This window comes from Cygnus atratus, chromosome 15, assembly GCF_013377495.2.
Source record: "Cygnus atratus isolate AKBS03 ecotype Queensland, Australia chromosome 15, CAtr_DNAZoo_HiC_assembly, whole genome shotgun sequence".
Classification (NCBI taxonomy): Eukaryota; Metazoa; Chordata; class Aves; order Anseriformes; family Anatidae; genus Cygnus; species Cygnus atratus.
In genome coordinates, this window is record NC_066376.1 from 6,577,104 (window position 1) to 6,601,212 (window position 24,109).

The window sequence follows — 24,109 nt, forward strand, 5'->3', positions numbered from 1 at the left end:
GCAGTTAAAAAGCAAATGGTTTAATTTCCCCTTGTATTGGGTGCAGAGATATTCATAGATGGGATGGAAAAAGGGCCATAGACACAGCTAGATACCCAAAGGAATGAAGCTAGCAGTGAGGAGTCAGTGAACAAGTAGCTGGGAATTAAACTGATGTTTCAAAGACAGAAGGGAATATGGTGTCATCTAGTCACAGCTGTTCAGCCACTCAGACAAGATATGGAGGGATTCTGAGGTGGAGCAGGCAGGAGGTAGGCACTGAAATATGTTTTCATCTTTTCTTCTGGAGAGTCTAAATGAGATCACAGCAGAGTAGCAGCAACAGATGTTCTCTCCAACCGCTGTGTCAACATCCAAAAAAATCAGTATGACAGGTAGGTATCAGCCCCTGAAGTATCATATTTGACAAAGGGGCCCTGGAGCAGGTGGGTAGCTTCAGATAACTGTTTTTGCCCCATGACAGTTGAGAAGTGTCTTGAGAGATGTTTTCAGGACCTGCTGCCATCTGAACCTGATAAATTATGACCAAGTCTTAGACATAACCCCCAAATTGACATGGGGTCCCAAATGTCATTAGGCAGATCATGGCAGCAGAGCAGAAAGACATAGAAAACATATGAAGCTTGGAGACTACAACAGTATAACTGGTATATACTGAGAAGAAAGCAACATTCCCCGTCTCTTGCTTTGCTGTTTCAAAGGGGAAACTTCCCTGTTAATTTGTGAAAGAAACATTCCTGACTTTTCATTAAGCTTAGCTTACTAGAAATTTTAAAAGAAAGCTTTAGTGCAAAGTAGCTGAATTCAGCCTCCTATTTTTGCAGAATCACTGGTTCCAAGGGCCAAAATACAGTACTTTTTAATAATTGAGGTTTTGAAAAATATTTGACATCAATGTCTCTCTTCAATTTCACTGTCACCATTGTCCATCTCCCCTAATTTCATGCTTTATTAAAAAAGACTGATTGGCTGTACTAGGCTTATCTCATCTTTACTTGGAATGAAGTGCAACTTCTCTTATGAAGACTCCAATATAAAACAAAACAAAACAAATCAAACAATCAAATAAATAAACAAACAACAACAAAAACAACAACAAACAGGAGAGAAGAAACTAATCATATCATACAATCATAGGATGGTTTGGTTTTGAAGGAACCTTAAAGACCATCCAATTCCAACCCCCATACCATCAGTTTGTCCAGGGCCCCATCCAACCTGGCCTTGAATACCTCCAGGGATGGGGCATCCACAACTTCTCTGTGCAACCTGTTCCAGTGCCTCACCACCCTCTGAGTGAAGAATGATTCTAATAAATGATTCTGCTTGACACCTTGGCTAATAATATGAATGTCAGCACAGCCACAGATCAGTGAGACACTTACATATGTGCTTGTGTTTAAGCGTGTGTTTAAGACTGTTTGAGTTCAGCTTCCTGCCAAGGACATACTTCACTTCTGGGACATGTGTGACTTAAGAATATGCTAAGTGTTTTAGTGATTTGGTACCAGCCCAATGAATGCCCTTCACAAGTAGCTGACTAAGTATGTGCAGTTATTTCTTAGATAAAGAAATACATCACAACTGTATTATTTGGTTGCTCTGCTATCAGCCCTTCTGATCCGCAGGTGTTGCATTGATTGAAGGACACTGAAGAGAAAGAAGAAGCCTCTAATAATCTGTCACTGTGTTTATGTACCTAGACTTTGCTTTGTGAGTCCTGTTTAGCTTGGTTTGATGGCTAAGAAGAAAAACACCACTAATTTGTGAGTTACGGATTGGAAAGAAGTGCCCTAACATGATGGGCTCCAGTATTGGCCAAGCATGCTGTGGTAGGGCAGAGGAAAGCATGTAAGCAGCTAGACATGGCAAACAAATGTGTGAACATCTTCAGAAATGGTCCAGCATGTCAGTAATGATCTTTCCGTTGAAGATGTCAAGGATCTCCTCGGGTTTCCACAGATTAAATGCACGGTTATGCTTACAGTGTGCTGGATGGAACCATAAGACCTGTCTTTGATGCAGAAGAGATTTATGGAACTTACTGGAATCTTAGAAATTTGCTAATGACATTGCTTTGCCTGTGGAAATCATCCCAAGCTGTGCTTTTTACATCTTTTTCCTCTCTAGTGACTACATTTATGGCCTCAGTGTTAAGTATGCAAAGGGCCTTGCTGGGCAGCTGTAGGTGGTCCTGCTACTTGTTAAACATGACTGTTGAATATGTGGATGCACAGTAAATGAGTGCAGTTCATCATAGCCTTTGGAAAGTTAATTGGCTAGTAAGCTTTTGAGGGGTCAGATACATTAATATCTGTCCCCACCCCGCTTTTTGAAAAGTAAATGGATAGGAGTGACTCTGATTAGCATGCCTCTTCACTGTCTTCTAACATATACTTAAGAATGACCTTTTTCTGCAGTGTGTATGTGAAATGGATAGAGAAAGACATGGCTCCTATAAATAGCTTGCAGACAGAGAGTTGCAGGTTATACTTAAAACAAAGTACATATGGTTTTTAAAAAGTAAATAATTACGGCTAGGTTTGTGGGCCTTCTTTTTAGTTAGAGTTTGAAGTAGATGAAAATCATTGGATTTGATTTTCAAGCCTTCTTTCAGCTCAGATAAGAGCTATAGACAAACTTCAATTTACATGCATTTCCATCCAGACTTGTTCAGTCTGTCTGTCAATGGCTGAAAATCCATCAGGATTATTTTTGCAGAATGTATTTTTCACCGTTGCAGATTTCCTTGTTTCCACTACTAAACAATCCTTTAGTTTCAGAAATATACTTTTTGGGGTACTCCCTTTTTTTAACAGGATGGACCCCAGTAATAACACCAGGTGAAATTATTCACTTGTGGGATTTCTGAAAAGATGGCAGAATGTCTGAATTGGCTCCAGGAATGCTAGTTACTTCCCTTAACTCAATTTTAAGAGCAATTTTGTGTGGCCTGGCAGCAACTGGATGAACTGCTTGTCTTGAACCTTCCCCAGAACTCTGATAGATACTTATTTATTATTAAAATACAACCTAAGAGCGGGAAACTCTTAAAATTCCCCAAAGCTCTCCTCTAAAAATAAAGATTCATTAGTTGATCCTCGATAAATAATTCTTACTTGTTCCCCAAAGTGAAATCACACTCCTAGTTTCTATCTCACTGAGTTTCCGTTTTGGCTTTCTTTGATTGTGGGTGCAGCATATTTGTCTTGTTTTGCCAGTGACATTCAAGTGTTAAAGCCAAATTTTGCGAAGCCATGCAGAGGGTAATGTCAGTTCCTAATGTAATTCACATAGTAGCCTGGAATGACCTTCATCCTCTCATGGTGACTTGTATTTGTTTTGGCCACTGCCTAGAGCTCCAATTTTCCCCTCTGTCTGGAAGATATCTCGTGTATCCTCCCTGTTTATGGTCATATTCACCTCTGATGTGTCCTCTTTAGCATTATTATCCATCTTCTGGATTAGACATAAACCCAAGTTCTTGAATACTCTTAGCCATTGAAGATCTGACAGCACTTTTCACAAAAGGAGATGACTAACTTCCATAACCTGGCCACAGGCCAACTTGGCTCATTATGCTCTGCCTACCAGAAATTCCTTCTGCTGTTTTAATGGCCATGTTGTTTTTCATTTTCTGCCCTAAACAACTACTGAATAGATGCTGTTTTTTCACTCCATGCTATGGCTCAGTAGTGAATGACACTTTAAACTGATAGCACTTCTTTCCACTTGCAAAATGCTTTGGATCTTAGGGGCATGCTTATGTGCTACATTTTTGTTTCAGGAGAGGTGCCCGTGCAGTAGTGGTCCCCGATCACTCCACACCTTATCGTGGCAGGATTCTCTGCCAGCCCTATGTATGTCCTCACAAGCTCAGTTCCCCTCGATGCTCACAGAATGGTTACTCTCTCCCTGGCATTTTTTTTTTTAATAATTCCAGTATTTCGTCAATTTCCCATCTTGTTTCTCTTGATGCCCTTAGAAAGAAACACTGGGGAAGGAACTTAGCTGCTAAGAAATGGCCTACGGACTGAGAGGAGTTATGTGCCTTTCCAGCTGCTGAGAATCTGGGCCAGGGACTTTTTCCATATATGGGAGAACTTCTAATTTAAATGAGTGGTATTAACTCGGGTTGTCTTCTGGTTGGTTTTTAGTTTAAAATTAACTAAACATATGACTGAATTTTTCTTAGAGTTGGTTCCAAAAGGATCCAGGGGACAGGAGACTGTGGTGAGACTTGGCAGGTAGGAGAGCTGCCCCTGTGAAGCCCGCTCACTCCAGCTACAGAGCGCTCTCTCTCATACTAGCCTTATTACAATTTTAAGGATATTTTCAGATCTCAGCTTTCACTAAAGCAAAAAAGATCTGGTGCAAAAGAAAGGAGACCAGGTAATGCCTAGATGTACGTGGGAAGGATGGGCAGGATGTGTGAAACACCAAGAATTATGTGCCCAGGGATAATTGTATTTGTACCATCTTCTCTATTGTTTTCTATTTCTATTTGATTATGGTTTGCCAAAATCAACAACCCTGATTTTGATACAGGTGCTTTTGTTCCCAGAAATGGTCTGAATGAAACTTGGGATCGTGATTTCTTCCCCACAGTCATACTGAACCTTGGGAAGCTTTCCATGCAAGGGGTCATCCTTTTATTTTTGCCTGCTCTGTTTGCTGTTATTAGCTTTTCCTACCTAGCTCTGATACTGCTGTTGTAGTATTTTGCTCCAGTACACCATGATGTGACAGAAGGGCAATAGCCATTAAAGATGGACCTTGTAAATGTGCCCTTGATTGCTAACTGATCTTAGAAATCCAAGACCCATATAATCCAGCCAAAATAATACCTGAGATGTTCATATTAAGACTGTTGTATGGAGGGGCTGCCAGCTTTAGGAGAGTAAAATTTGTGATCAAGACTGAAACAAAAAAAGGTCTTGGAATCCGCATGTTGCCTTCTGCTCAAGCCCTTCAGGCACATTCAAACATAGAATGTGAGAACTAAGTACGAAAATTGCAGTAATGAAAAAAAAATGCCCCAGTTTCACTTTTCCTTAAAAATTTGAATCGCAGCCCAAGATCACAAATAGGTCCTCTCAGGTTTACAGACCTATAAAGAGACCCTGGGCACTGTTTTGAGTAAACTCGGACTAATTAATGGCTTAGTATTAAAAAATACATTAAATCTGTGGTTCTGCACAGTTCCAATATGAAAGCAGATGAAGTCTGTTAAAAGGGAAATGTGGCTTGTGGCTACTCACATACGTGAGTAACAAGCAATGAGATTCCCTCTTATGGAAGTTTTTTGGGACAAGTCATGTCACATCATTCTGTATCAGTTTTTCTATCAGTAATCACAGGATGGGAGGACTTATCTGCCCTAGCTGCCTGTTTCATTTGCAAAATAGTTTGAAAATCACTAGGGATGGTGCAACGTGTTAAAATTGCATAATTCAAAAGCATTTAAAATTTCTGTCTTAGGAGGAGTAGGAAATCTCACCTTTTCTACAGTGAAGAGGCAACAGCTGACCTATTAGTCTGAGTCCTATATATAGTGATCCATCAACACCAGGATCAATTTCCTGAAGGTCACTAGCTCTTTTAAATTCCTCCTTCTTCTTTGAATTCAGGCAGTGAATTCATAAACGTGAATTTAGCTTCTCTTCCTCACCTGCATTTTCCCTTCTTTCTCTCCTGATAAACACAGGCATTGTAACTTTAAGATTTTAAGACCTTTCCCAGATGGAAAAGGTCATTTGTCTTTCGCTACTCAACACTTCCTTCATGAGTTCATTTAAACATTGCCAGACATCAGAGGAACAGAACTCAGCTGTAGGGTTATCTATGTCTTATTCCCCTTTTGTGTAGGTGGCAAAACTGATCTAGAACAAAACTGTTTGGTTCCCATAGCAATTTACAACATGTAGCTACCATAATACTGTACTCTTCCCACTCCTTATCTACACCTGTTATTTCTTTCTTTGCCACCCAGCTAAGAGCTATAATGTCAGCATTATTTTGAATGGCATTAGGCAGGCTATTTTCTAAGCTTTGTGCAGTTTCTCACTGTTTTCGGTTAGGACGGGATGTGCTTTTAATCTAAGTAGTAAAAAGCACGCACTGTATTAATCAGCCACTTCCAGTTGGAGTCTCAATGAAAAGTTAATTAAAGGAGTGGAATGAAGGGATATTACAGTGCATCTACTAATCTTGGTGCATTATTTATATTAAATCAGTCATCAAAATTAGTCATGTGCATTATCTTGCTGTGTGTGGTCTGGTTTGAAACGGTGTGTTTGATTCCATTCAGCTCCACTGGATATGGTTAAGATATGCATTTGATGTGTTACGCAGTTAGATCATATTTTGAAAGTTTATTATGTTCTCTATCTCTTTGTATCTGCAGGCTCAGCATCAAGGGACCATTAAAAGCTTTCAGCTGAACTTTGCAGTGTGTCTGAGATGAGACAAGTGACAAAAGTCATTCTTTCCCATAAGTTAACAGGCGCAACTGCTGAAGAGTCCACTGGCTTGGTGCTGGCTGCCAGGATGTGACCTTGCAGCCTTTTGCTGCATTTTGAGTGCTAGTGGCATGTGTGGCAGTGGGTTTGCTGGGGACAATGCTTACAGGCAGAACGGTGGCCCAGGCCCATGCCAAACTGCAGAGTGCTGCCTGCTCTGTCAGGGAGCAAGATCCCTCTGGCTCTGCTGTTAGATACTAGCAAACTCTTACCAGGTATCATATCTCCTGCTTTTTAACTTTTTCTCCAACTTTTTTCCTAGGACGTATACCCATGAATAATCAAGTCTGACAAAGTTATTTCAGGTTCTTCTGGCATTCTGGGTGGTCAATGAGCTGCTCCTTCCCTCTCCTCCTTGTCTCATCCTCTCCCGCAGAGGAAGCAGATAGAGTTACAAGTTTCAGGCGAGGAGAATAGTTTAATGATCCCCCTTTAAGGTCACTGTCAATGCTGTTGCATAAATTCACCTACTAGGAGTTGCTGTAAAAGCAGTGCTGTTAACCAGGGACAGTGGGGTGTAGCGTTACAAAGCTGTACATGGAAGTTGCCCACTTAAATCACTGAAACATTTTAATTGGCACTCAGTAACTCTCCTTTTCTGAGGGCTGCATTTAATAGAATGAGCATGTGCTCCTGGCTTGAGCTGCATTGACAACACAGTCTCTGAGAATGCATTCAAATTTTTTGTCTATTGACTGCAAAGGGGCAAACATAAAAATACAGCCATTCGTTCAAACACAACACATAGCCATGAGCAAGTTCAACCTGAATGGAAGAGCCAGGCAAAGAAAGAAGTGGCTGCATTGGCTGTGGGCTGGGACCACCCTATAAGCTTTTCCCAGAAACTGTGGGAGAATTTGCTCATTTGGGGGAGCAGGGAGAGCAATTCAGGGAGGTATGGCCCTTCTCTTCAGTTCTTCCCCAAGTTTCCTCACTGCTGTCCTTCAAATGTCCTTCACATGTCCTCTGTATATATTTTGGAAATTTATCTTGAAACAAATGAACGTGTATAGCTGAGATGCACTGTCCTCATGAGGGACTGCAAAGTGGTAGTGAACTATCAAATCCAGTGAGCTATATACAGCTTCTCTTGCTCCTGTCAGATATTGCCTCACTCTGTAAATAGTCTCAGCTTTTTTGCAAGGTTTACCTCCCTAGTTTTTTTTCTCCCCGTGGATATAAACTGTGATCTTTTATGTTACCCTTCCTATAAATGTGACAGCTGGGGGTGAAGCCCTCAGCCACGATGTAAATTAATTGGGGGATGCCCAAAATGGATGGAAAAATGCTCTTGATATTCAGGACAGCAAAACTGGAGAGAAATACATAATCTAGATTATTTTCCATGTTTTATAACTTTTTTCTCATTGGCTTTCTGGTTACAATGACTAAGAAAGGGGTTAATATCTTCAGTTTCTCATATAGGCAAGAGTTCCAGAATGAACTATAGCATTAAGTACAAAATGGGTATCTCTTGATCAAGGCTACATCCCCTCTGACTTTCCTCATAAGATATTAATAAGAGAGAGGCATTATCACATTCCGTTTAACAGGTGTGTGGAAGAAGAAGAAATCTCATAATCATTTAATTCCTTCTACAGTAACATCCTTCATCTGCTTTTGCCAGTTATGAAGCCAAAGCCATTTTCTACTTTGTTTTCCATTTAAAGCTGAAGATGAACTTCAGGAGATATCAAGAGCAATTTATTTTCTAGGGTTTGCTTTCTTCATGCCAAGGAATGCCAGGGTAACCTCACTGGGTTTCATTTAAAAACAAGATTTCAGAGGAAAAATACCATGGCTTTAGACCACTGTCTCTGTTAGTTTATTAAAATATTAGTCTTGTAGGTGTGTTAGATTGATTTGCCTTCCATGGTGTTTAAAAATAGCTGCGAGAATAATGGGTTTCATCAAAAGTCATTAACTGGGTTGTTACTTTCATTTTTTAACCACAGAACAAGGTGTCACAGCCAGATTAAACAAGCCAGAAAGCATTTGGAGTACACACAAGCAGCTAGCAATTTTTATATATACCTTAACCATGGAAAATCCTGAAAGACGTTAGCCATCTTCTACAGCAGATTAGTCAGAATCCCCAAGAAAGGTCAGATTGTTCGAAGTGGCTGGTATTTGTACCAGCTGACATGAAAAGGCTCAGTTATTTATAGTGGTTTGCCTGCATCCCCACAATGCTAGGGGACTGAATGAGATTGCAGAGATGAAAAGATGTTTCAGTCTAACAACTGCAAACAGCCATAGCTCAGCGAACTTCTAAATTATGGCATTAGTGAGCAGGAAAGTTACCCAGCTTAAGCACAGGCTTTAATTCTTATGGAGGTAACAAGACCACATGGGAACATTTTTTTTTCTTTTTCTTTTGGGGAGGGTGGGGAGGTGTATGTTTTATTTTGGTGATGTTTAACTCCCTGTGTAGTTCAATCTGAACTAAAGGGCTTCCTTTCCAAGTTTTCCTTATAAGCTGTACTGTCCTTATCTGTTCATGCCAGCTAGCCACTCTGATGGTGTTGTTTTTTTAGCTATAGGACTTGGACGGGGAAAGCAGAAACTGGGGTCATGTGAGGAGAGTGATGAGCAATGGGACTGGGAAGAAACGCAGACCCAAGTTCATGAGAGTGAAGGCTCACCCTTTTGCTGAGTATTTCACAGCAAGTGACCCACTAGAGATCACTAGGAAGAAAAGGAAGAGACATTTCTGATGAAAAGGAAAACATTGATAACACTTACGGGTGAAGATAAGAGCAGTGACCATGGCCAAAATGAACAAAAGCAGCTGTCAACCGGCATGAAATTCTCTGAGATATGGCCTGAGGAAACCAATGCTTCTGGTTTTACTGCGCTAGTCAAGTCTATGGAGAAAAGCTGCTCCCTATTCACCTGCAGATTTCAAATCAGCACAGAATGATGAAATGAAAAGTTGGCAAAATGGGAGAAAAAAGGCCCTTTTAGTCAGATAGATCTTGTGGGGAAATTCTCGTTTTGCACCAGAAGCAGTATGGCATGGTACAGCTGAACTGTTGTTTCTTTAAATCAGTGCTGCAGTTTGGTGTGGGATGCCCCTTGGAGCCCGGCTGGTCAGGCCAAATATGAACAGGGTGTTATCTTTGAACAGCTCATGAGCCTTCCTGAGCAGATAGCCTGGAAGCAGACCCAATGACTAGCCCTAATCCTATAACTTTCCCTTGCTCAGATAAACTCCCTACTGCTAGAGAGGCAGAGGAAATTACTGATATTCACTCATCTATATATATTCAGACAAAAGATTAAACAACTTGGAACTGCAATGATATGTCCATGGCACAGCTCCTTCAAACAGGTAAGCACTTGCAAAACTTGTCTTCATAGACTTAACTGGAAATGGACTTGAGATTGTGGAAATTGTCCAACAGAATATATTTATTCAATGAAGTAAAGTTATGGCCAAACCAATTTTTTTGTTTGTTTGTTTTTCCCAGAAAGTTACAGAAAACCACCATTTTGCTGAAAACAAAAGATTTTATCTTCCCTCCAAAACTCTTATTGAATTTGTATTTTAATGAAAGTCTAAACAGTCCCATGGAATTGAAACATCATGAGCTTGTGATGACAGGGGAACGTTAAAACAAATATTTCCAATAGGATGTTCTGATGCTATCAGACTGAAATCACTCGGGATTTTCATTTCACACGAAATTTCATCTATCCAAGTTCTTCTTCCAGTTAGGAATAATAATAAAAAATAAAATAAAAATCAGAAGATTGTAATATCCCTGTCTTCCAAGGGAATTTCCAGTTTTCAGCCAGCTTTGCTAAGCATCTCTCAACTATTTACTGCCTCTGGGACATTGTCAAGGTAGGTACCTGGGAAATTTTATGGAATTACAGTGTCATTTCATGTTCCCTTCTGCCACTTTTTTAGTTTGAGTAGTCATTTCCTTGCAAAGAACACCCTTTTTGTCAGTACATGAGAAAAATGAATGAGATGAGAAGCAGCACCTCTGTTCCTGCTGTGCCCTTCCTCGTGACATGGCATGGCACAAGCAAACTTCAGTGGGCCACTTGGGGATGCTCTGCTTTTCACCCTCATGTTAGTTCAGTCAAACTACCTAGACAGAGTGGGGACTTGCAGTTTGATTGTGTTTACGTGGTTTTGAGAGATATCTCTAAGAAGCCATTTCTGACTCTTGCTGACTGCTTGAAGAAGAGGTTTTTAAAGGGGTTTCTTTGTTAGAGAAAAAGATGCTAGCACTTGGTTCTCAGAAAGTGTTTCAGGCTAACTTATGGGAGACTTACACAGGAGTACTACCTTCCTTGCATGACTTCCTCTGCAAGTGTGCTATGCTCTTGTGTAGCTCCAATACGTCTTACTTTTCCTTCAAAACCTAGAGTTCAAAAAGTAGACCAATAGCTAGGGATACATAGGTATTTTGTGTCTGGGATACAAAATATATGAAAACAAAGCGTGACGACTCCCACACAACAGGACACTCCCTCCCTCTATCAGACCTGTTTCTGCAAGACAACAGATTTTTTTCCAGGGCAGATCTGAGAGGGTGGGTAGGATAAATGTCTGCAGGAACTCATCACAGACATCTTCAGTTCCTTATCCAAAAATGCCTGGACTTTTTAAATATAAATACACAGCAAAATCCATCTGAACCAACAATTCAGAAATCCAGGCTAATGAATCAGGTTTGCCCCCAGCCTCACAAGACACAAGGCCACAGCACAGCTTTCTTCCCCAGGAAGAGACAAGAGAAGAGCCTGGTGACAGATGTTAATTAGGCTGCAAAAATCACCTCTGGAAAGAGCTCAGACGTGATGAGGACCCTTCCAATATGAATTACTTTTCCTTGGAACTTGCTCATGTGCCCTACAATTAGAGTGGGGTTTCACCTACTCTGAAATGCACAGTTTAAGCAAGGTGGCATTAAGGAGTGCTTGTTTTCTTAGCATAGTTATTTTCTTCCTTGCTTTCTGCAGAATGTGCTTTATGTTAATTGTAGTAATACATCTGTCCTCAGAGTTTATCAGATTCAAGGAGATAAGCTATTGCCATCAAAGCCTATTTTGAGCTATGAGTTCCTAAGTAAATCAATGTTACATGAATTAAGATTGCCTTGAGATTGTCTTTATAACATTTCAGCTGCCCATATCTGGAAAGAGTTTCTGATCAAAGCCCTTTGAAAAATACGGCCTTAGGAATTTTCTCATATGGTTTACAAACTCTGGCCATTCCATCTCAAATGAGTTTTAATTACCAGGGCTTTAATACCAGTGATTTTATGATGTTTCAGAAATGAAATGTTTTATACTCTGGTGATAAGGACTGCATAAAAGCCAGTCAAAAATTAAGCAGAATTCCACAGCAGGGGATGAATTTTTTACAGATTTCTGCTATCACAGAGTACTGGAAAACAGTGAATACTACGCTGTGAAGGATCTGAAACCAGGGACACAGAGAAAGGTCTGGTTTAATATCTTACAGGTCTGTAAGATCTCAAAACAACATCTGGACTGATAATGCTTGGCCTTGTTCACCAACAGTGAAGAGAGAAAATGCATCAATGGACTAACTGTCTTCTTTATTTTCAGTATCTTTACCTGTTGCTTCTACCTTTTACTCTGCTATTTTTAGAAACAAATTTAACCATAATTCTGTCCATGTGAATATGAAGAATGCCAAGCATACCTCCACCTACCACAAAATCTACCTTTTTTAGAGACCACCTATAGAGAGTCTTTTCCTTGACTCCAGAGGTCAGCTGTCACCACAACACAAGCCCTACCGCAAGCTTCACACAGTTGAAGTGATTGGCATTCTCCACTTGCATGATGGCCACAACGGAGAATAAATAGGGAAGGGTGATCTTACATGTTGGAGCTGAAGTAAACATGTGGTAGCACTGGGTTAGGCTGAGACTGCCAGTACATACAGGAATAACTTCAATTATCCTCTGCTGCATAGCTCTGGATCTCTAGCAGAATAAATTTTTACTACTCTAAATGAAATATATGTCACATGAGTGCTTTTTACAGCCTATCTTGGTTAGTTTAGGGAAGACTAAAAATTACATAATTGTCAAGTGGTTTCTGACCTAGAAGCTCTCACCCTCATAGAGAGGTGCTGTTTTGAAGCTCTACCACCTGTGACAATCTTCTTCTCAGTTAGAGATATAGTCATCAGAAACACTCAGATCTATCTAACCAGCAACACTGTTGTCCCTGCAGGCATTGCGGTCTAGAGCAGAGCCTGATAACTGACTCTTCATTAGCCCTAAAACCTGTCCTTGCCTTTGCCACCAGTCTTGTATGAAAACTGGCAAATTTTACTCTGTGGCTGTGTCAATATTACATCTGAAATGAAGGCCAAGCCTCTGCTCAAGGCCAAATTTGTCCGAGAAATTTGGATGTCAGTGTGGGTGAAGTTCAAAGCACAAGACAAAAGTCAAATCTGGGTAGTGCTACCTTTAACAAAAGAAACAGACCGTTTCGTTCTTTCATTGACAGGACAAGTAAAGACATAGTTGAGCTGTACTGGCTTGAAAACACTCCATATACCCTATAAAGTGCTACCATATCTACAAAGTTGGGACCCCAGACCCCTGCCAAAGCTTGATAGCTGAAGGTGAAGGTGAAGCGAGATGGGTAAGGTGAAGCTGCATGGGTGAAGGTGAAGCGAGATGGGCAATAAAACATACCATGGGGCACAGTTCTTTGTTGGTTATATTCTCTTTTATTTCTCACTATTTCTCTTTAGATTGATTGCAGACTCTTCTGAACTGTGACTTCCTCTGATTACGTGGTGAAATGCCTCCTAGGAGCTTCTACAAAGCAAATAATAATACCGCAACTTTTTGCAGTTTAGTTTTATCTCATTTGAAGGAGTGAATCTGACCGAGTCCTGGCCTAGACAAGCCTCTAACACGTGAAGGTTGCTTTGATTTATGTCTGCATTTGACAGGCTCCAGGTGGCCCAAGGAGAGCATAAGTTGTCATTTCTCCCCTCTCCAGATGAGTCCCGGGTGTTTCTCAGCTGTATCCAGGTCACTCAAACAGCTATATAATATTGGTCCTTCCACAACATTGTAAATCAGGCCGCAAAACCCCACATTTGGAACAGTTAATGTCATTGCCTAGGGCAATGCTGCAGACAGGACTTTATTTGCTTTGAACACAAATGAAAATTAGAAATAAAAATGCTGCTTTTGACAACAATTTAATTTTAAATAGATGGCATATTAAATACTGTTTATTAGGGCAGCAGGTTAATTATGCAACCTCTTTCCATTGCATCTTGTTTATAGGAACATACTGAATCACCCCAGCTTGTTGTGCTTCACATCTGTTAGGGCTGGCTTTCATTTTGGCAGAGAAGCTACCCATTTGCAATATTTTTATACACATCGCAATGTTTTTGTCTGTAAAGCCATATTATCAGACTCAAATTCTCAGACAATCTTCAGGCAGAGTGGGTTTCCGAAGCTTGGCAACACAAATATCTTTCTATTTACCATCCTCCTAAAAATAAAAGTTGTTGTAGTGAGGATAATTAATTGTACTCAAGAAACTGCTGGTTTACTTCTACCACAACTTCCTTAACCCTTTTGCTGGTTTGGACATGTCTGTAATCCACAAATTGTCATGCTTCCATAAAGTGAGTTTTATTTTAACATCCAATAACATTCCTGTGGGGAAACTCTTAGTGACAGGCAAGGTACATGCTGATTTTCTTGACAAACATGGTCTTGCTCATTACTATCAAAATTTAGTCACAATATCTGGTCACAGGCTTAACAAAATATCTCACTCACTAGATTAAAAAAAAAAAAAGGAACAGTAACAGGGTGGTTGTGTTTGTACATGTGTGCACATACACATACAAATGGTAATACTTTTAATCCTGTTTATTGGGTGCCTCTCTTTTTTAGGAGCCCAGTGTATGTTGAAAAAGCATAATTTTTACTGAGTGCAGCTCAGTGTATTTGAACAAAACAGCTTGTATCAGAATTTGGCCCTGAACAACTTTTATGTATTTATTTATTTATTTTTTATTCTCCAATGCTGCATAATAAATCTTCCATCTGAAAGATTTTCAGACACGCTCCTACTTGACTCAGGAGTAGTACTCATTGGAAAAAAAAAAAAAAAAACTGTTGAAAATTTTTTTCCATCAGTAAAATGCAGTAGCACTAAACTAATAATAATAAAAAAGCAATTTGTGAGCTCATGTTGCTTTTGGGGAGATTTCATTTAAAAAGTGATGAAAAAGTCCTACAGTGTTGAAACATTATAAATTAGCTCTATACTTGGGAAAAAAAAATAAAAAAAAAGACAAAACCAAATCACCAGCAGATATATTTTCTTTGAAATTGTGTCATTTGTTTTTAAAAATTGATACTACATTATACATTACTTCAAATTAGAAAACAGTCAGGAGTGAAACAACATTTAATTTCTACCAAAGCAAAAGTTTTCCATCTCAAAGAAGATAAATTTTGCTCTGACTGTGAATAATATAATTGCTAGCATCCCCAGATCTCTGTGCAATGAAATTTCAATACCCTGCTTCATTTTGTTGAGGAGCAAAATTATCAGTTATGAAAAAAGATCCACAAAAAGAAACCAGTGTATTGATTCATCAAGCAGCCCATTGATTTTGCTAAGTCCTGTAGTCTTCTGGGTTCCAATTCAACTTACGTTACTTTATTTCAAACGCCACAGTTCATATTTTATAGAAAGCTTTTCTCTTCCAGACTCAAGATTCAGCGGCTGAAATATCAGAGAACCAATTGGTCCATTCCCTTTTTTTGACTTCAACATATTTTCTATTCAAGTTTGCTGTATAGAAATTGTGCATACAATCAATCAGCAAGGAATCACCCACTGATAGATGCACCCACATAGCTTTCTAAATTTTACAAAAGTAAAAATGTGCATTGAAGATATGATGCTTTCTCCTGTGGTCATAGGTGATATCCAGCCACAATTAAGAATGCTTTTTTTTCACATTTATTTTCAAGAGCTTGTTCTGTGCTGTGTAATAAACAAGGAATGGTGACCCACAAGCATTACGTCCCCAAGTGAACTGTATCAGCAGCAGTGTACTGATGGAGAGCCACAGCAGGGGAAAGTCCCAAGGACAGCAGACCACCTAGTTGATCACCATCTTCACGAAACTACTGGCTACAGTTTCTTGAGGAAAGTCTTCTGATAGTTTTCGGTGATTACGGGCAATAACCTCAACACGTTTTCTCTGAGATCTTGCCCAAAGCCAGCTGCCTTCCTCCAAGTACAGAAAACCTGTGTGACCACACTAGTGGGAAGCTCCAAGGGTTCCTCTTCTAGGAAAATGCAACAGATATCAACCAGTATATGAACCAAAGGCTTATTTTTCTCTCTCTCGCGGAGCGATCTCTTAAGGGAGAAGAAGTGGGACGTGTTCATACAGGGCTGGCAAGAGACTTTTTGGAGAAATCTACTGCTTTTGATTTCATAGCTGAGATTGCACAAAGTAAATTGTAGCAGGAAGGGTTTATGAATGGGAGATTAGATTAGAAACTTGCAAGCTGATGTGACTCAAGACTTTCATCCTCTTGTCATAAAAATAAGTAAGAGACGCCCAAATGCTCAGCCTTATTAACTGAGAACATTCTTATCCTGCAAAGGTGCTTTTCTTCAGGCTCTTGCCAGGTCCCTCAGGCTCTAAAACCAATGACTGTGGATGCCTCTGTTTTAGAGTGCTCCACTTACTGGATGATATCAGTCATCCTAAAGTATAAAAAATAGGTAAATTATTTCTGGAGAAAAAATAAAGTGAACTTCTCTTGAAGGCATATCAACCAATTCTCTCTTGTAGGTGGCTGTGGAATAGTCCTCTCCATACATAAAGTTCTTCCCTCATTTCCAGCAGAGAGAACAACAACAATGCAGGGAAGTACAGGACATGAATGAAGGCTCTTTGGTGAAAGAAAAGTCCAGCCATCATAGCTGTCTTGCTCCAAGTGAAATTTCTGCTAGTGCCATCTAGGTGACTCAGGGTTAGTACATCTTCCTCAGTCCTTGGAGCTGGATAGCAGCAGCTTACAACTGGTACCTTCAGAGCATGCCCCCTTCTTCTACCTCCAGTGTTCCTAAAAAAAGGAAAAAAAAAAAAAGAGAGAGAGAGAACTTGACATGTTTAATTTAGCAAAAATACTATGGTGAAAGAGGTCTTACTGCTGCAGGAAAAAGGGAAAAAGAGCCAAGCAGAAAGCCACTGAAGCCAGGATTGCCAATCCACATGGCAGCCCTCTCTGTTCCTCTCAGCTGTGGTAGATGGAGGAAAGGTGACATTCATAGGATTACCAGTTTCCCTATCACACCTTCACTTGGTTGTGCCAATAAACCCAGACTCTTAGGGGTGATACGATTTTCTGTTTACTGTTTGTACTCAGTCCTTCCTGTCTTCCCAAAACTACTCACAGGGAGAATTTCAAGGGCAAAGCATTTAATTTTTCCAGTACTGGAGAGTGTTTGCTGTGATCTTGCTCCAGTTTTAAGTGGTGTCATTGTATGCATTAAAACATTCCCTTTTTTGTGTGTTTTCCCATTCAGCTTTGGCTTAAAAATCCAGAAAAGATCCTTCCAGTTGTTGTTTTTGGGCACACAATGTAAGCATTGTATGTTGCTTAAACGGAGCGGATTCTAGTTGTTTACACTTCTTCATGTGGCATTGTTAGGCTTAAGCAGTTTGTCTGCTGATAGCCCCATATTAGGAGTTCTCATCTGCAGTAAAACTGGAAGATATGATCAGAAACAGATTCGTGGTAGTCCACACATCACTGCCAACTATGTGGAGTGATAGACAGCCTCATAAAAAGGCTACAGGGTGAGCTGAGCCAGAAACGTTTTGCTAGTCTGAGTGTCACTGTTTTGTATGAATGATTCACGTTAGTCATGAAAGCAAGCACAAAAATCTGTCAGATGGCATCTGAAGAGAAGGTAGCTAAGGAAAAAGATGTGACTACTTCCAGCTGGAATTTCTTTTTTAGGCTTTGGAGTCTCTGAGCTGAAATGCATTTGACTGCTGTGAAACATAGTGATGATAATAATAGTAATAATAACAATAATAATATGCCCTTAAGCCATTTCAGGTGTGTTGGCATTTGTCATCTGCTTTGAACTGTTGATTTTGCTTCTTGAGCTAGAGAAGGGCATGCTGAGAACAAGGGCAATTTGATATGGCTTTCACTTTGGAAAAGCTTTCTTGGAGTTTTCCACTTTCAGGGAGCTGTCTATGAAGCTACACATATGGTCTAATTAAGAGCTTATGTGATTGAGGTAGATAAATAAGGGGAAGTTTTATTTGAAAAGAACATGCTGCATTTTAGTGGGGCTTTTAGCTGAAAGACATTATGATTTTGACTTGCCACATCCCACAAATGTTTTCACCTTCATGCTGGCCTGCAGATAGGCTGCACTGATTCCTATTCCCAGCCCTTTCTGTCACCGGATCTGTGTTGCTGCACTCCTATCTGTATTTTATAAACTTAAATTCTAGTTTGCACCAACATGCTTTACCTGTTGTCTTGTATCATGTTTACCTGTTTACCTGCTGTGCAGCCCACCATGAAGACAGTTCACCTTGAGCTTCAGGCTCTGTTTTTTTTACCTTGCCCTGCAGGAAGCCAGACTGCTGGAGCATAGCAATCCTTTCAATTGGGGAAAAAAAAAAAAAAAAAAAAAGCTCCGTGACTTTGTGACACAAATATCCTTGTTTAGTTCCATCTTTACAGCTCCTTGTAAGTGTAAAACCACTTATTTAAAGTACAACTGTGGCCCGTTGTGTTAGCATTTACTAAGAAAAAGTTCTGTTTTTTGAGCACAAGAAGTAACATGAGCCATCACTTGACAGTACTGACTCCTGGTGTCATTCCACATGGAGCTGACACCAGCAGCTATCACTACAGCAGCCTGTATCTTCCAGCTAGTGTCTCGCAAAATTACAAGGAGTTGGTAACAAGGCCTTGTAATGGTCTTTATTGGATTTTTTTGTACTAGGACTATTCCTCTGCCTGAATATTTTGGGTAATGTTCTAGTAAAAATAGTTCTGTTATTTTGAAGTGATGAAACAAGAAGAAAAAGTCATCTGAACAACTTTAAAATGCTTTTTGCAGCTTTTTCATCTAAAAGTTCTGCTTTGCTTTGGAGTAGGAGCTTGAAAATGAGCTTGGGAGCTCACCTGAGAATGAGTATTCGAGTTTTTAAAAATCACTGAGATTTGCTTTCTGCATTTTCTCAAACTGTGACACTCTTGAGGACACCATAGTGATCCTGAAGACAATGGCTTCAACAATCAGACCATGATTTACAAGTGCTCTTCCAGGTTGATGAATACCATTCAATAAGTGGTAAGGCACAAGATGTCTTTCTCTCACTCTCTCAGCTCACACTGCAACGCTGAAGACAAAATGAAGATGTTGGTGAATTCCAGAGAGAAGCAAGAGGAAGGCTGGGATGCAGCACGGGCAGAAGATAAGGACTGGATAGGTTAATAGGCATTTCAGATGCCATTATATCCCCTTTCAAACTTGGAGACAAGTTTCTCTGCTTGTCTGCTACCTTGCAGACTGTGTGTCAAGTCATTTGCCTCATCCCTCGTCAGAGGAAGATGCTTTTTTTTCCTTCTTCTTTTCAATTTTTCTTCTTAAAAAAATAATCCAAGGGTATTTCATTAGTGAATGTTCAAAGAAATGAATTTTAGTGTCTGGCATTCTGGCTTCTAGCACAGTATGAGAATAATATTGAGGAAATGAATCATGGTTTGTGCTGAAGGAGACTGTTGTTAGCCAGGCCATTGCCTCACATATCCCAGGAGCTGGAACGCAGACATTAAACGAGGCAGGGACCTCGATGAAGAGCACGCGTGATGGTGAGGGTGAGGGAACTGAATCCCAGACCAGAATCCTGGTTTTTCTCCTGGAGTCTGCCAGGGAGTTCCTATGTGATGCTAGATAAATAACCTAGAGGAAACTTTCCATATGACTTCATTCATGGTGAACTCCTTCTTTCCTACATTCCCCTGAGACAGAATGAAGGATCTCACCTAGATCTGGAAAAATAAGAGTTGTGTTTTTACACATAGATTGTCCTGTCAAAGTGTAGGATAGGTTGTCAGTCAGCCCCTATGTGACCTACATTCAAAAATATTACAAGTTTGGGCTTAATCCTGCTAGGCCTTATCTTACAGGGTTGTTGTAAAGATTAACTGATGTTTGTGAAATATTCTCAAACTATAGTAACAATATAGCTGGAAATTCAAAGAATATATGAACACACCTGGGTCAGTACAATGCTTGGCTATAGAGAACAGTAGATAAAACATGAAAACACTTTTGAAATTATGGAGTTACAAGACAATACAAACCACAAATGGATTTTGTGTGCTTTAGCTATCCTTTGTGCTAAATAAAGTGAGAAAAATAGCACACATTGAGATAATCAAAGTGCTGTAAAGGACATGCAGAAAGGCAAACGACAATTGCACATGCTACTTCAGTGGGCATTTTCTTCTGTGCAAGTGTGATATATGCCAACCTTAGCTTTTGGTAGTATAAAACTGTGTGGGTTTAATTGTAAAAAATATATACATTTTGCCCAAGGCAGTGTGGAATACTTCAATGTGACCTGAACCTGTTGGCATACAGAAGCCTCTCCCATGCGGTGGTGCTCCACAACACCAGGATCTACAGCCCCGAGGCACTGCAAACCTGTGCCAGTACTTTAATCCAGTCCAGGAGGAACTCCTTGAATTGTGGCCTTGTAAACCATTGTTACAAGAGACTTTTAAAGGAAACATTTCTCCCATCATGGAAGAACCCTTGCTCCAGGTCTGAATAACTTCTGTAGCTGAAGCAGTGCAGAATGACTCTGGAAGAGAACAAGGAACAGCTATGAGAAGATGGCAGTTAAGGATGATCTGAAGAGGGTTTAGGAAGCCCTTTCCAGAAAAGAAGTGGAATTTATTTTCCCTTGCTAGACTTCCTTGTCCTACATTTTTCATTCACCATGAGCCAAAAGAGACCAGAATACTAACCCTCAAATTATTGGCAATTTGTTCAGCTCTCTAGAAAAATGCCTCCAATAAACACAAACCCAGCTAGTCAGTGTAACATTAAATCAAACCCTAAAAAGATGAAAAATGTTTTTTTTTTTTTCACTGTTTTATCTGAAGCCAAAAAGGATATTGCTTTACATTTTTTTGAAATAGAAGTGCATAGCTTTACTGCTGCCTTCCAGCATAGAGAGATGTTCCCCCCGGTAAGAGCTCATTAATTTGAGAGTAGGCTTGATTAGACTAGAACTGAACAAGACTGAAACATTTCATTTCATTCTTTCATGCTAATCTCTTGGCAGAACAGCCACCCTTTTGCCCGTCACCCCCACTCAAAACACAAACAAAAATAAGAGCTCCCCCTCCGTCAGAATCTGTATGGACCACAAAATAGCCTGAAGGACTCTTTTGTTATTACCATAAAATGCGTTACACAAGTGAATAAAATAGCTGTTGGTAGCTCAGGTCTATGGGATACTAGTAATCCTATATAATTGCCAACTTGTGGGGTGATTGGTGAAAGAAACCTTAAAGCCTTTTTATTTTATCTTAGTAATGATGAAGGAGTTACCCAAAACATATGAATGCACCTCTCCTCCTTTAGACCATCAAAGGTTCTACAATGAATTCCTTTCTTTGAGAAAGCTGGGCTTTAGTCTGCCATGAAACTCAATCCATGGCCCTCTAATTAATTTTGCTAAATAGATTAACCAATTGGAGTTGCTGCTTCAGAGGGAAGCAGCCTCCAAAACAAGTTTTTCCCCATTCTCAAGGTGAGATGTTTTGCTCAGAGGACATCCTTTCAAGTGCATTGGAGTACTTTTAGACTGGATTAGCTGAGGCAAATGGATTAGTCTTTGTAGGTATTAGAACCAAGGGCCTTTAAGAAAGGAAAACAAGGTGCCTAGTTTCACCAGTATGCCACTAAAAGCTACTTAGTGCAAACATCCGTAAAACTGTCAAGAATGAGGACTTGTAAAAGCAACTGTAAGCACATCCTCAAGCTAATTGTAAGACACACATTTACACAGAAATATGCGAACTGCAAACACAAGTTGAATAGGGACCGTCACACACATATCTGATCTTAGTGAGCATAAAGAATTTTTACTGGTGTTTTGAAGGACACTTGAAACTCCGCAGCATCTGTTAATTTTTCTTCCGAGCAAGTCAGTTGATTACGACATTAATCCTCTCACAAAAGTAACCCTGAATGACACTTCTCTTTACTGACTTTCTGTTGGTCCAAACCAGAAAAGTGCTAAGCTTTACAGAGTGGGGGGACTCCACACATCAGTGGCAATGTGCAGCCAGTCAGGGTCGGGTCCAAGATATATTTTGTGCATTTCTTGTCCAAGTGTAAAACTACAGGAGAATAATGCTTGTGTGAAGCTCATAAACTGACTGAAGAAGGGAGGAATTTAAAATACTTCATTCTCTCAGAAGGTTGCCTCTTTTATCCCATAACTTGGACCTAACTTAGTATAAATGAATGCGTTCCCATTTCTGTAGAAAAGTAAAAAACAAAACAAAACAAAAACAAACAAAAAAACTAATCCCAAAATGTAATTTAGATGGATAGGAAATACATACCACAAGTAATAAAATACACAGATACAATTAAAATACAGTCAATATTTGACCTGCTACCCAGGCATATGAAGTATATTAATCTTTGTAGAGGGTTCAAAATCTGAAGAAGAAAACATACTTCTCATGGCATGCTAATAGGTTATATGAATCATATCCAGTGTCTATATTATACATGTCCTCAAACTCCTCACATGGACTGTGTCTCATATCCTTGGTTGTAAGGGAGGTAGTCACCTGTGTTTGTTCCAAGAAATACATATTTCTTATGAGGAATGTCTTACTATATCTTGTTCAAAAAGGGATTTGCAATTATTCAGTTCTTCATTCAAAATTTTAGGAATTACTCTTCTGCAGTACAATTCTGGAGGACTATTCCTTTCCCTTTTCTTCTGTTCCACAGGTTAAGGAGGGCCTTGCTTTAATTTCTGTTCTCATTCAAGGAAGGGAGTTACCGATTTTTTATTTTTTCCCAGGTACTTTCCTTTTCTTCTTTATCAGTTGAAATATGCTTTCTCCAGTGATACTGGTAATCTTTCTACTGATTTTATAAAGCAAAGAACTTGGTGAAAGCTTGTTTGCCCAGCACCATGGGTAGTAGCCTTTCTTCTGATAGTGTATGGTAACATTTTACTTAAATGACAATATCAAAGTTGAGAAATGGAAGAAAAGCTCTTGTGAGACATAGTTAACCCTTGCTATTATCAGACAGGTTAAACAAGAATCAAGTAACTAAAATTTTAAATAATATAAATGCATTTGTTAAATATAAAAATACCTGTAAATTATTGTGTATAAGTAAATAACCCACACACAAATTCAGTAAACCAAACTTGTATGTTATGTTCATATAGTAAAATCTCATTAAGTATCCTTTCAAAATCCATCTCTTTTGTCAATTGGGTGACAGAATATAGAAATGACACATAGATTTGAAAATATGTTCAAGATAACATTTTCCTTATCTATCTCATGAGTACTGTAGAAATGCCTGTAAAATCCACCCAGAGATAATGATCAACAGTTCAGTAGCACCTTCAATTCAAGGTCTCACAGCTTGTTACAACCATTTGCAGAATCTTACAGCACTCTGAAGAAATGAAGACATTTTTCTGATCTAGATATGTCCTTTTGGCAGCTACACCTGGAATAGTGTACTTATCCCAGGGATGACATTGGACTTTTGTCTGCTTTCAGAGCTAAGCCTGCGATACTTAGTGGCCAGAAGCAAAGTTGCAAGTGCTTAGACCCTTTCCAGGAATACTGAGATTATCTTCTGGTTTTGTATTCATACGGATATAAAGTATTGATCCAAATTGTAAATGTTGTGTTCAGAAACACAGATTACCTATGCATCCCACAGTCAATAGTGGGAAAGTTGGGTGCTCTGTACATCTGAAAAACCAGGCCCTTGGGATGCAATGTTCCCTGATGTAACCTGCAGACAGCAATACTGTCTGGCATACAAGTGACTGAAACAGTGTGAGGTAATCAGAAAAGGCCTTTGTTATCCCAGAGTTTTGTATGTGACCATATAAAGCTTATCATACCCCAAGTACGTTTACATCACTGTTCTCTGTAGATGTGAGAAAGATCTCTTAGCTGGAGTGTAAGCATCTTTATGAAAACAAGCCTGCTTCTTCATGCAGACCTCTAAGCCACCAGAGCTCCTGGAAATCCAACACAGGTACCTTATTTACATGCCTTGTGCTTGTTTGTGTAGTGTAAAGGACAGCTTCCCACTAAAGACACACTAGGGTTTATGTTTGTTCTCATTGCTGACGTCGGTGGGAGAGGAACAGGCTTTTGGTAATACTCCGAAAACAGTCATGAAACAGTTTTCCAGTATAAGAAATTTGCATCTGAAGAGTACTGGCTATATTGGAGGTCAAGGAAAGCGGAAGT